This window comes from Fukomys damarensis, unplaced genomic scaffold, assembly GCF_012274545.1.
Source record: "Fukomys damarensis isolate Sample0158 unplaced genomic scaffold, DMR_v1.0_HiC HiC_scaffold_2, whole genome shotgun sequence".
Taxonomy (NCBI): Eukaryota; Metazoa; Chordata; class Mammalia; order Rodentia; family Bathyergidae; genus Fukomys; species Fukomys damarensis.
Window position 1 is genome coordinate 56,833,219 of NW_022900914.1, and position 14,600 is coordinate 56,847,818.

Below are 14,600 nucleotides of genomic sequence, written 5' to 3' on the forward strand. Positions count from 1 at the left end.
TACAGTCTGTAGAAATTATTCTTCTTTGAAATCTTTTCTGTTTAATGGGGAGTTAACCTAGAAATACTATATTTGTCAGGCTTCTGGTTACCTTAGTGATTCATATTCTCTTAGCATTGCCATGGAGATTGATACAGCAGCAGTGGTTCTTATGACACTCCACATGGGGAATAGATGATCATGAACTAGTCTGGGGGAACAGAAAGCCAGTGAGCCTCTTTTATCTCTTGTCCTATGTTCATACTTTTGTAAAGATCATACCTGATTCTCAAAGGATACAGAAAACAGAAAGCTTTTGGGTGATTCCTAAATTATTTGGGAAGTTCTCCTGAGAAGGAAGGTAAGCATATATGACTCTTTAATCTGTTACAAATCTTTAAGAACTACAGGCTTCACTAATTATGAAGAGTAAAGGGACTCCATAAGAGGACTCAGACCAAAAAAAAAAAAAATCAGTAAATAAAATTCTTCTTTCCTACTTCTTCAACTCCCCCATAAAGCTCGTGTCTATTACTGTTCCTGAGACTCTAATTGGTATATTTGCGTGTTGACAGTTTAATTCAGTATTTCAATCTCCTAACAGAAGTTACTAGTTCTGTTTTCATTGATCAAATTAGCAAATTTACATATTTACAGACTTTAGACTCCATCTGGAACACTGCCTTTGCATGCACTATATTTAAATCTTGTTTTAAGACCCCAGGTTCTGACTTTCTGAGTAGGAACTGATTTTCCAGCAGCTAGCTTTCCATGACACTCTCTGGAGGTGTTTCAAGTTTTGTTTCCAGGAACTAGGTTTTGATTTATTAATCATTCATAATAAAGCACTAGTGTTGTATTTGCCTAATGAAATGTTACTCAATTGATGCTTCTTTCACTGGCCACTTAAAGAAAATTGTATCTTTTCTGTTCAAGAAACTCATTTGAAACAGTAAGTTTTGAGGGTATATTTTACGGAAATGCAAAGCACAAGTGAATGATACTTTCATTAAAATTTTCATACCAGTTTTATCCTAAGAGTGCCAGCTAAACAAAAAGGAGAGATGATTCACATTTCCCTTAGTATTTCTTTTCCATAAGCCTAGGTATATTCAGGACATGATTTTACACGGTGTTTCCTTTGAAATAAAAGAACAGTTAATAATCTTGAACAAAGAAAATTAGAAAATCTTATAAAAGAAGTACTTTCTTTCTCTGTAAACAATTGTATAACAAACATAATAATTTCCAAATTCATATTTCAATCTTCAAAAGAATTAAATAACCAGCAAAATTAATCTGTTATTTTCCATTAGTGAAGGGGAGCTCATTGGTTCTTCCCTGAGTTAAACTGATTTTCAATTCTAAGGATATTATAATAACCCCCTTCACAAAGGGTGGGTTTTGGTCACTGTATAGCTAAAAGGTTACAATTGGAACCCCCTGAGGACACAGTGTCTTTGAACTTACTTTCTTCCAGGTGGTCTACTCCCTCATTTGAGGGAAGGACTATTTTTCAATTCTTGATTTTTTTCTCATTTTTAATTCTCTATGTTTTTTATTTGCTTGTTTTTCTTACCATTGCTAAAGTCATCAGGGAAATATTTTTTTCTCCCACACTGTCAGTTTTGGAAATCTAGTGGTATAAGAGTGAGACATGAGAAAGGGAAACCTAAGATTTTTCTTATTTTCCTATCCACACATATTATTTGCTCAGTGTATATGGCTTAGAATTCAAACTCTTAGTTTAAAATTTCAGTTAACCATTGACTAGTAATTGAAGTTGATTAATTCATATATTTTGTCATGAATCCCACAGAGGTACTAGTGGAAGCTAGAAAGCTGGATTCAATTATTCCTCTGTTTCGTTTCCCAATCTCTTCACAATCTTCTTGCAATCTCATAAATTAAAATGCTCTACTGAGATTTCAATCCTGTTATTAAATTTAAAGAAAGTTTCATATTTCTCTAGTTTAATCCTTAGCTCTTCCATAATGGAGAAGTTGAAAAATAATTTGTGTATGGGGTTAATTCAATTATTTGATGACTTTATTTGCCCTTGTATCTTGTTTCTCATTCTGAAACCATGGGCAATGAAATCACAGATAAGGGAGAAACCTTTTATTTCATTTTGATTGTACGGATGTCAGAAATACTGATAGTATTTTGTGTTTGATCATATAAAATTTTTCCTCAAAGATAAAACGATACTCCATCAGGTAATTTGCTGTGTTAGTTCAGCTTTCATGTGATGCAATGTGTATTCAGAGACACTAAGCTGACAATATGAAAGATCCATGCTATCTTAACGAACGACACAAATCATGGCCAAAAATCATTTTCATAAAATTTCAAAATTTGACTTGTCTATTTCTTTTGCATGCATTTTCAACGATATTTTGAGACTATTTTTCAAACCATATGGATTGATCACTTTCTTGTTGAATATAACTCACATTGTAGATGCTATTTTTTCTTGTTTTACACATTCTGCTATCTCTTCAATGAAGACTGTCACAAAGATCAACATGTTAAAGAATCGTGAATAGAGAAAGTGTTTAAATACTCAAAAGAAGGACATACCTGAAACTATATACTTTCTCTTTTGTTCTTACAAAAACTCCCAAAAAGCTTGTGTTGTGTGATCAACGTCCACGCTTCTCATGCTTGAAACTAAAGTAGAAAAAAATCATTGAAATTCTTATACCTGTATATGTGCACATAAATACATAAATATGCTTGAAATACTGTCCTATGAAATAATTTTATGTGCATCGATGATAAAATCATTTGTTTTACACAGGATAAGATTTAAATTAATAAAATCAAAAAAATAATAAGATCACAATTAATGATGCCTCCTAACATTTGCAGGTTTATTCCACTGATACATTTCAAAGCAATGCATTTTCACCACTCATCTAATTCTCCTTTGCATATCCTTTATCACATGTGCTAAGCAATTAATGCAGTAAGATAGCTGAAAAAGTGAAGAATAATCCTAGCTCAATTACAGAAATTCATTCTCATTTCTTCATCACATTTGATGAAGCTGTTAAGAAGGATTTATTGAATCTTAGTATCTAAACACAGTTTGTTCTCTCTAAATAAGTAACATGCAACCCCACTGAATCAGGGACCAAAAATGTACTTTCAGAATGACTATGTGAATCATACAAAGTGTCTTGGAATCCTGAAGATGGAAGCAAATGGGTTCTAAATAACAAATATTGGCCTTGTGAGAAGAAAATAATATTCAGAGAGAGAGGGTGAAGAAACCATATCCCATTGGTATTTATTAGAATAATTCCATTTCTCAGCCTGAAATCCTTGTGATCATGGCTACATTCTCCTCTTTCAAGCAAACTTCCTCTACTGTGTACTGACTGAAAGCTTACTGATACTCTTTGGTAACTCATATGGCACCTTTATATATGCTAATTTGTTCCATTTTTACTACGAGTTTTCCATAGTTCATTGAAAATAAAGTTTTGTGCTAATATTTGTTTGTTTCTTTGTAGGAGCAAATATTTTTTGTCCCTCTTTTTGTACTCTGAGTTACTACTTTGAAGATAATACACAGTATATTAACTACTGTTATTTGCTATTTTGTTATGAGATTTTATGTTTTTCATAAAATGAACAAAAGAAAGCTAGAGAGGTCCATCATATTGGATATATGATACCTGATTCCACAAGATTCTAAAACACAAAAGTCCTCTGTCTTCTCCTATGAAAAAACAAAACAAACAAAAGCTACAAGTCAATGCTACCACCCAATATCACCAGGCACAAAACACGCCACAGTGTCTTCCAGCTACTCTTCGATTCTAGGCTCAGATAATGACTTTGAAAATAGCAGTGACTAATTTATTTCAAGGCCAGGATATATAAACAATAAGAAATTTATTTCCATCTGCAAATATCTTGTTGGAATTTTCTAAGTGTAAGCTACACTATTCAATCAGAAAACTCAGTAGGAAAAAATTTGAAAATCTGTTAGATTTTGACTAAATTTTAAAGGAAATAAGAATAGCTCAGAAAAACCTTAAGATTCCTAGGTTACAAGGTACACAACTGAGTAAACAAAGAACAGATTCACAAGCCTGTGAAATTAAGCTCATATACTTCTTATTATCGGGATTAATGATTCTGGAACTAGGCATATTGTCCTGTCCTAGTGTTAAATAATACAGATAAAAAGCAAGAATAAGTTATCTACTTGCTCCAGGACATACTTATTAACAGAAGGTAAGATATGAACCAAGTTAATAGGCTAATTATCAAGAATAATAGCTTGCTTGCTAAGACTGCTTTGAAGACCAACTCAATGTTATTGTCATAAAATTGGCCCAGTTTCTAGGAGTTTCTCACCCTGTAAGGCCTACTCTAAAATCATCCAGCCCAGTAGTAAAACTCACTTAAGTCAAACAGAATGATATTATCTTTCTGAGATCTAATGTGCTGTTGTCAGAGTCTGATCAGCTTAGCTTTGCTTGACCAAGGGGCTTAACTGGTGATAATGTGGTGAGTTATTATGTTATGATCCTGATTCCAAGGTTGTACCAAGATCTTAAGACAATTTTGTGGTTGTCCTTCAGAATGCTTTTATTTTGTATTGAGTTTATCAGTACATTTTAGGTGTACATTATGATTGCATTCATCGCTGCAAATTTGTACCTGTACCTGATATATCTTGGTTCTTATTTTTTCCCCATTCCCCTGATCTCCCTTCAACCCCTCCACCCCTTCATATTTACATATGTTTTGTTTCCATTTGATTTTTTCAATTTTTTTTTCTTTTCCTTCTTTCTTTTCCCCCAACTCCCTCACTAGTTCCCCTTCCCTTTGAAAAATGTCTTCCTATTTCATGATATCTATTATGCATTTGGGTCCTCATTCACACTTTCAGTTTCTCACATCAGAGAAACAATTTGGTATTTATACATGTGCATCCTATTTATTTCACTTAAAAGCATGGCCTCCAAGAGCATCCATTTAGTTATAAATATCTCTAATTTATCTGTATTACTGAGTAGTACTCCATTTTATCTAAAAGAGCACATCTTTACCTAATCACCAGTTGATGGGCATTGGGACTGTTTACAAGATTTAACTATTACAAACATAAGTCTGCACATATGGCTGTGATATTATGCTTTGAATTCTTTTGTGAATATACTCAGAAAAAGAATAGCTGGCTAATATAGAAGTTCTAATGCTAGATTTGTTTTGTTTTGTTTTGTTTTGTACTGGATATTGAACTAGGGACCTTGTGTTTGAGAGTCATGTGACAGAACCACTGAGCTAAATCCCTAGCCCTTAATCCTAGATTTTTGAGGAATCTTCACACTGATCTCCTGGTTACACCAGTCTATACTCCCACCAAAAATGAAAAAGGGGTCCTTTTTTCCCACATCCCCACCAATACTTCTAAGTGGTTGATTCCTTGATAGCAGCCATTCTTTCTGGAATTGGATGTAATCTCAACATTTTTTTCATCTGTATTTCTTGAATACCCAGTGATGTGAAATATATTTTCATATGTTTATTCCCCATCCTTACTTTGTCTGACAAATATCTATTCATTTCATATGTCCATTTTTGGATTGGGTCTTTAAATTTGGGAGATCTGACTTTTACAAGATCTTTGTGTATTCTAGATAGTAGATCTTTTTCTGGGGAACTGCTGGCAAAAAAAAAAAAAAAATCCCATGTTGGAGATTGTCTCTTCATGCAGGTGGTGGTTTCTCTTGCTGTGCAAAAGTTTTTTAATGAGATCCCAGTTGTTGGTACTTTGCGCTAGTTCTTGTGTGACTGATGTTTTGTTCACAAATTCTTTTTCTTTGACAGTGTCTTCAACAGTTCTGCCTAACCTATTTTCCAGAAGGTTTAGTGTATAGAAATCTGTCCATTTCTTCTCTGTCTTCCAACTTATTGGAGTACACGTTCTCAAAGTAGGTATGGATGATCCTCTGGATTTCTGCTGGATCTGCTGTAATGTCACCATTTTCATTCCTAATTGGATGAATTTGAGCCTTTTTCTTCCTTTTTTGATAAAGTTGGCTAAAGGTTTGTCAGTTTTATTCATTCTTTCAAAACACCAGTTCCTTGATTTATAGTTTCTTAGTCTCTGTTGCACTGATTTCTGCTCTCTTTTTTATGATTTCTTCCCTTATATGAGCTTTGAGTTTGTCTTGCTTTTCTTATTATAGGAGCTTCAGGTTCGGCATTAGGTTATTTATTCAGGCTCACTGCTTTTCTAATATTGCCAATTACTGCTATGAATTTCCCTTGTAGGTCTGCTTTCATTGTGTCCCACAAATTCTGGTATGTTGAATTGCCATTATCATTTAATTGAAGAAACTGACTAATTTCTTCTTTAATTCCTCAGTGATCCTTTGGTTGTGCAGAGGGTGATTGTGAGTTTTTGTGGTTTCTTTTGCTATTGTTCTATAATTTCATTGCACTATGGTCTGACAATATGCAAAGGATAACTTCAATTATTTTGCTTTTTTTTGTTTGTTTTGTTTTGTTTTCTTTTTATCATAGTAGATTTCTGGCTTTCTGGTATAATTTCAAGTCAGGTAATGTTGTGACATCTGCCTTGCCAGAATTAATTTTGCTATTCTAGGACTTATGGTTCCAAAGGAATTTTAAGATTTTTTTTTCTAATTCTGTGAGATCTAATGGTATTTGATAGAGGTTGCATTATATCTGCATAACAGCTTTGGAAGTATAGCAATTTTCACTATTTTGGATCTTCCTGTGAAAGAACAGGGGATATTTTTTTAAATTTTCTGATATCCTCTATGATCTCCTTTTTCAGAGTACTATAGTGCTCCACATAAAGGTCTTTACTTCTATTTTTAGGTCGATTCCTAGATATTTCATTTTCTTTGGATGCTATTATGAAACATGTTGTTTCCATAATTTCTCTCACAGTGTGTTTGTTACTTGTGTGCAGGAATGCTACTTGTTTTGGAGTGTTGACTTTATATCCAATTACATTTGGATATAATGTAATTATGAAATCTAAAAGTTTGATGGTGGCTTTTGGGATTTTTCTATGTAGAGTGTCATGCCATCCTCAAATCATGATTATTTAACTTCTTCCTTTCCTGTCCTTATTTCTTTTATTATTTTCTCTTGCCTAATTTTTCCAGGACTGTATTGCACAAGAGTATTGATAGAGGGCAAACTTATCTTGTTCCTGATATTAGAAAGTTTTCATTTTTTCCCCATTTAATACGATTTTTGGTTGTTGTTTTGTCATAGATAGCTTTCATGAGATTGAGATAAAGAATATTCCATTTTTCTTTATGTTTTTTATAATAAATGAGAGTTGGAATTTGTCAAATGCTTTTTCTGCATTCGTTGAGATGATCCTATGGTTATTGTCCTTGGCTCTTTTAATATGGTGTATTAAGTTTATTGATTTGTATATGTAGACATATCCATGCATCACTTGAATGAATCATACTTGGTCATTGTGTCTAACCTTCTTGATGATTTTTTTGTGTTCTGTTTGCCAGCATGTTGTTAAGGTTTTTTACAACTATGTTCACTACAGAGATTGGCCTATAGTTCTTGTCTTTGGTTGGCTCTTTCTCTGATTTTGGAATCAAGGCAATGCTTGCTTCGAGGAATGAATTTGGGAGTATTACTTCCCTTTCAATTTCATTAAAGGGTTTGATAAATACCAGAATTATGTCTTCTCTAAATTTCTAATAGACTTCTGCTGCGAACCCATAATAGCCTGGGCTTTTCCTTGTTGGTAGGTGCTAAATTACATCTTCAATTTTATTAGCTGATATTGGTTTATTTAGAAATTTTATACCTCCTTGATTCAACTTTTGTAATTTATATGTATCTGTGAATCTTTGCATTTCTTCTGTTTTCCATCTTCTCAGAATACAAATTTTCAAAGTAGGTTTTGATGATATTTGGATTTCTGCAGAATCTGCTGTGATTTTACCCTTTTCTTTCCAAATTGCTTGGATTTGAGGCTTTTCTTTCCTCTTTTGATAAGGTTGGCTAAGGGTTATTTAAAACAATGAACTCAGATTGATTGAGTCTTTGTATAATTTTCTTATTCTCAATTGCATAATTTCTGCTCTGATCTTTATAATTTCCACCCACACATAAGCTTTGGGTTTGACTTGCTCTTCTGTTCTAGAAGCTGAGGTTCAACATTAGGTTCTTTATTTGAGCTTGCTCTGTTTTTCTGTATTGGGAATTAGTTTATCACTTTAAATTCCCCTTTTAAAACTGCTTTCATTGTCTCCCTCCATTTCCAGTATGGTGCATTGGCATTATTCTTTAATTGTAGAAACTGTCTAATCCTTTTCTTTAATTTTATTTGTGACCCATTGGTTGTTCAGGAAGCTATTATTTAATTTCCACACATTTAGGAAGATTTTGTAATTTATTTTGCCATTGATTTTCAATTCATTGCACTATGGCCTGGTAATATGTATGAGGTAATTTTAATTCTTTTGGATTTACTTAAACCTATTCTAGGAGCTAATGTGTGGTTTCTTTTGAAGAACATCACATGTGTAGGTAAGAAGAACATGAATTTTGATGTTGTTGGGTGGAACACTATAGATATCCACTACGTCTAATGCCTCAAAAGTTTGGTTCAATTTTGATAGTTCTTTGTTGATTTTTTGCCTAGTTGATCTATTTGCAACAATGGGATTCTACAGTCTCTCTTTACAATTATATTAGTACTCATTTGATATTTTATGCCCATTAATATTTGTTTTATATAAAAATTCCAGAAATTAATAATTCATAAGTTTTAAGTTGTGCACAATTATGAGAAGTATAATGAAATCCTATGCTGCCTGAACAGGATGAAAACCATCCCCTTTGGCCAAGGTTCCATGCTATATGCACTACCATCCAATTAGTATTTCTGCAGTCATCTCAGTTATCACCTCAGCTCTCGGTATCACAGTGTTAGATTATTTTTTAACTAAAATAATTAGCAATTATTTTATTTTATAATAGCCCTAAGGCAATAATTCTGGCAGTTTGGATAAGCTAAAGAGTAGGAATACATAAAGTGCTTCCTTTAAGTGAAAAGGTGAAAGTTCACCACAAGTATACATGTCCAGGAAAAACAGCATATGTGAGGATCTGTACTATCTGTGGTTTCAGAAACCACTGGGGCTCTTGAAATGCATCGCAAAAGATGAGTGTTGACTACTGCCATTTATTTTTCTACATACCAAGTAGCATAATATAAATAAAATGCCATATGCATTCAAAAAATGAAAATTGTGAATACTTCTATGTGTCACATTTCAGAGTAAAATGAAAGGTAGATGGTGTTATTAAGGCCTTTTAACTTCTGACATGAAAAATTTTATTTAGATTATACCTAAGTATATACAGTGTATATGTAATAGGGTCTTGTTAAGGAGGAATATGTTAATGGAACAATTTTGGATATCCCTGAAGGACTTTGATCTTTGTCATTATGATACAAATTTTTGAGTAATACCACTATATTTAATTCCATAAGCTATATGGAGAATGGACTATTGTATTAGTTATCATTACCTTGTTACAAATTCCAAAAAACAATGAGATAAATTAATATACATTTATTAGCTCACAACATGGCAGTGTGCTTTATCAAAACTAGAAAGGAAAATAATCTGCTAGTAAAAGGGAATTTACAATATCTTGTAATCTAATCATGAACAGACATCCCTTCAACATTGATGTATTCTATTGATTAGAAATAAATTACACAAGAGGAACAGATTACTCAATGCTATAAATATCAGGGTGTGTGTGTGTGTGTGTGTGTGTGAGTTTATGGGGCATTTTCTAAGTTACTAAGGTCAAGCCCTTTTGATTCTATGTTTAATGAAGATATTTTTGGCTTCTGACTTGGAAGTAGTATATAAATTCTGATCGGTATGATTTTTACAGTATGAATATGTTGCATTCTAGGGTCTTAACATATATAGTACAGCTGATTACACAGTGAGTTTGCAGTGGGCCAACCAATCAGAAAGTCCAGTCCTTCCAGACATTGGAGTACCAACTGTGAAAAACTCTATTTATAGTCATGATACACTAAGTAGTAATAAAATGTGTATTAATTATGAACTGAGACAAAAATGATCATCTCAACATATACTAAAACCAGCCCCCTTTTTCCAGTCTGATGATGCCACGAAGATACTGGCTAGAAAGGATATTCTCATTGCATTATATTTACACATATGGGGCTGGAAAAAAGCTTGGGTTAGGTACAAACAGGAGCTGAACTAAAAAAAAAAAAATGCATGAATTCCACAAAATCAAAGTGTGCTCCAACATCACTGTCCATGTCAGGACAGGTAAATGTGAGTGTTCATTTTTGTTCTGTGCCTAGGGAATAAGAAATATTACTATGCTAGTTCCCAGCAAAAGATATCATTCTATCATAGTTTGAATAATTTCCATTATTCTCTACCATATCTCCAATAACTGAATTGTCTCTGTAAAATAACCCATACATGACTATCTCACGAAGGTGTTGGCTGTGGCATCATTCCTCACTCAGTGTGGTATCTCCCATGAGAGTGGTGAATATTGGCCACAGTGGAGAACAGTAAGCAAAGGCAACGATGGAAAGGATAGGATGAGCTACACAGCATGCCTAGAGTTGAGCAGCGCCACCTACATTTAAATTTGAAACTGTTAGATGGGAAAAAATTCTCAAGACTGAATTACTGTAGCTGTAAAGAAGAAAACAATGAGTTTATCTAAGGAACATTACTCTCTTTGTAGGTATATTTTTCATACATATATTTTTCTTCCATCATCATACATATTTTTGTTCTCAAAAACAGCTTTATGTATATAATTTTCCTTGAAAATCTAGTTAAGAAAACAGAATTTACATTTGAAGAATAAGCACTCAGCAGTAAATTGCTAATTGTTTAGTTAAATGACTAAAGCCCACACTAATAAAAAACTATAAAAACGCTTTATTGAATTCCTAGTAAAGGACAAAAAGATTCATAAAAAAGTTACAGGTTTGCACAGAGTAGTCTAAAGTTAGCAGGGGTGTAAAATTCTTTGTGGAAGAATAAAGAGCTGTGCAGGAATAAGTTTAGATACATTGAAAGAAGGGAGTTTTAGCAGGTTAGGCAGCAAATATTCAGAATAGTATTTGTTGTGAAATATTGCTTGGTACATTAATACACGGAGTAGCTTTTGTTCCTTTATACTGAGTCACTTATGGCCCTTGTGTATTCAATATATTTCAGGTAAAATCAGAAATTTAAGATTACAGGAAAGATATGCCAGTGGGATGAACAATATCCTTTTTACATCAAGAGAAAGACATAAAACAAACAAAATTAGGTTGAATACTCTATATTTGGATGACTAGTGACTATAGTTGATAGATGGCTAAATTAACTATGACACTATTTCTTTTCTCTTTAAAAGTTTTTGAACTGTACTCATCTGACAGAAGCAAGAATAATTTGTTGTATTGAATTTTAATTTAGCTTTCAAAAGGAGGGTATTTGTACAGGTACAAATTTCCTCTGATGAATATTATCATTATGTATACCTAAAATATACCAATAAATGTTTTGCTTCAAAAAAAAGTAGATCTTGGGGCTGGGGATGTAGTTCAGTGGTTTCACTGCCTGCCTCATAAGCATAAGGTGCCGAGTTTGATCCCTGGAACACACATACACACACACACACACAGAAAAAAAAAAAAAAAAGAAGGAAAGAAAAGAAAACTACATCTTGGAAAGCAGTAAGAAAATGTAAAATATAGGAACCTTTAAGATACTGAAAATATGTTTTTATGCATATATAAACTCTACAATAGCCATCAACATCAATATAGTGATGAACTACAAACCAGAATATCAGCTAAATATTTCTTAAAATCTTAAGGATCTAAGAAACATAAAACTGTTGTGGTTAATGTGGTTAATCCAGGGCTTTGTCACCAACCAGCCATAAAAGTTTGTCCCAATTACATAATATTTTAAAACTGGATGTTTTGATCCCTGACACTAGGACAATTATTGTATTTACTCCTTTGAATTATTTTGATGAATAGCTCAATGAATACAAGATATTTAGAGCATTAACTTGAAAATTAAACATCAAGTCTTTTTGGTACTAATGTTAGTTACTTGTTAAATAAGAAAGTCTTTCTAGCTTATGACAGTAATACCAGCATTTTTAGAGGCTGAGACAGGAGGATGGAAAGACTGAGCACAGGCTTAGAAAATTATCAAAACCCTATATCAAAATTAAAAATGGCTGGAGATAATAGTCCAGTGTGAAGACCATGGGTTCAATCTCCAATACTGTCCCCAAAATACATTAGTCATTTTTAATGACACAGAAAAGATAATCTCTAACCTGAAGCAGATTAAAATGTTATATTAAAAGAAAACCTGCCGACATGACTCACACCTGTAATCTCAGGTACCTGAGAAATCTGTGTAGGAGAATTGTGAGTTTGAGACCAATATTGTCATTCTAATGAGAAACTCTCTCTAAAAAAAAAAAAATCAAAATACAAACTAAACAGAAAACTTATTGACGTGTTATTTGTGTACAGGAATGCTACTTATTTAGGAGTGTTGACTTTGTATTCAGCTATACTACTGAATTTGGTTATTAAATCTAGAAGTCTTATGGTGGAATATTTGGGATTTTTTATGTAGAGTATTGTGCTATCCTCAAATCATTATAATTTAATTTCTTCCTTTCCTAACCTTATTTCTTTTATTTTTTTCTCTTGGCTAATTTTTTTGGCTAATTTTTTCAGAAATATACTAAATAAAACTGGTGATAGTGGATATCCTTATCTTATTCCTAATTTTAGAGTAAATGCTTTCATTTTTATTTCCATTTAGTATGATGTTGGCCATTAGTTTGTCACTGATGTCTTTTAGCAGATTGAGATTAAACCATGTATTCCAATCTCCTATAAGTTTTTTTTTTTTAATCATGAATGTGTGTTGGATTTAATAAAATGCTTTTCTGCATCTATTGAGAGCATCATATGTTTTTTGTCCTTTTCTCTGTTAATGTTGAGTTTTACATTTATTGACTTGTATGTGTTGAAGTATCCAGTCATTACTTGAATTAATTATACTTGGACATGAGGTATAGCCTTCTTAATGATTTGCTACATTCTGTTTTCATTTAAGTTTGTTAGGCAGATTGGACCATAGTTCTCATTTTTGGTTGGATACTTCTCTGGTTTTGTATCAGTGCAATGAGGATGAGGGCTAGGGATCCATCTTAGTGGTTCTGCTGCCTGCCTCACAGATGCAAGGATCTGAGTTTGATCCTAGTACCCCCCCAAAAAAATCTACTTCCAGGATGAATTGGATCATATTGCTTCCCTTTTAGTTTCATTGAGCTTGAGAAGTAATTTTATTAAGTACTCTCTAAATTTCTTGTAGAGTTTAGCAGAGAATTCATCATGGCCTGTGTTTTCTCTGTTGGTAGGTTTTTAACTATATCTTCAATTTCATGAACCAATATGAGGATAGAATATCAGATATAGAAGAAAATGATTGTGGTTAGTGATCATGAAAAGAAAAATTTCTTTAAAAAGGACCACAAAAAAATCAATCCCATAGCTGCAAAATACTGAAAACAAGGATAATATGAGATTGGTCAGTACCAATGAAAAATTAGGAGACAGCCCAAATGATACTAAAAGGCTTTTCATTAAAATAATGGCAGAAAACTTCACAAGCAGGAAAACAAAAAACAAACAAACAAAAAATGAGTTGGAGATACCAATAAGTGAGGCATATAGAGCTCCAATTACCTATGATCAAAAATAATCTACACCATGTAATAGAATAGTGAAGATTCCAGAAATTCAACACAAGACCAGAATATTATAAGCAAGAAAACGAGAAAAGAGACAAATCACCTATGAAGGGAAGCCCATCAGAATCACAGCAACTTCTCAACACAAATCCTAAGTCAAGTAGAGGTTACAGTGAAGTATTTAAAGCCCTAAAAGAAAATAATCTGCAACCCAGATTGATGTACCTCACATGAAGCTTTCTTTCAAAATTGATGGGGAAATATGATACTTCCATGATAAAGAACACCTGAAGAAAACCAGAAGTCCAAAATGTTCTGAAGAATATTCTAGGAAGAGATAACAAGGACTACAACTCCATGAATCCAAAAGAGTGAATCCACTAGGAAAAGCAAGCTGTAAAATGGAAGGCAAAAAGGGAAACCAACAATAGGAAAATAACCTGATAATGATAAATCAATACATATCAGTTTTAACATCAATGTAAATTGTCTCAATTCATCAATCAAGAGAAACAAACTTGCACAGTGGACCAAGAAGGAAAAAACCCAACAATATGCTGCATATAAAGAAACACATTTAATTTAAAAAGAAATCCAGACTCAAATTCAAAGGACAGAAACCAATACTTTCTGTGATAATACCCCTGATATAAACAGTGATATCTTTTATTTGCAGAAAAAGAACTGAATTTCAAACCAATAGTGATTAAAGAGTCAAACAACTTCACTACATCCTTGCAAGGGAACAATCCAAGAGGAACAGATAACAATCATACATATAT

The 14,600-nt window shown here is 32.8% G+C and overlaps 1 long non-coding RNA gene across 1 annotated transcript in view; it reads left to right on the forward strand.

Annotated features, from left to right (window-relative positions):
* The first annotated feature begins 205 nt into the window (after nt 1-205).
* Nucleotides 206-14,600, forward strand: part of LOC117285847 — a 95,540-nt gene continuing 81,145 nt past the window's right edge. The window contains exon 1 of the long non-coding RNA XR_004516930.1: nt 206-340. This is a non-coding gene — a long non-coding RNA (uncharacterized LOC117285847). The remainder of the gene's footprint in view (nt 341-14,600) is intronic.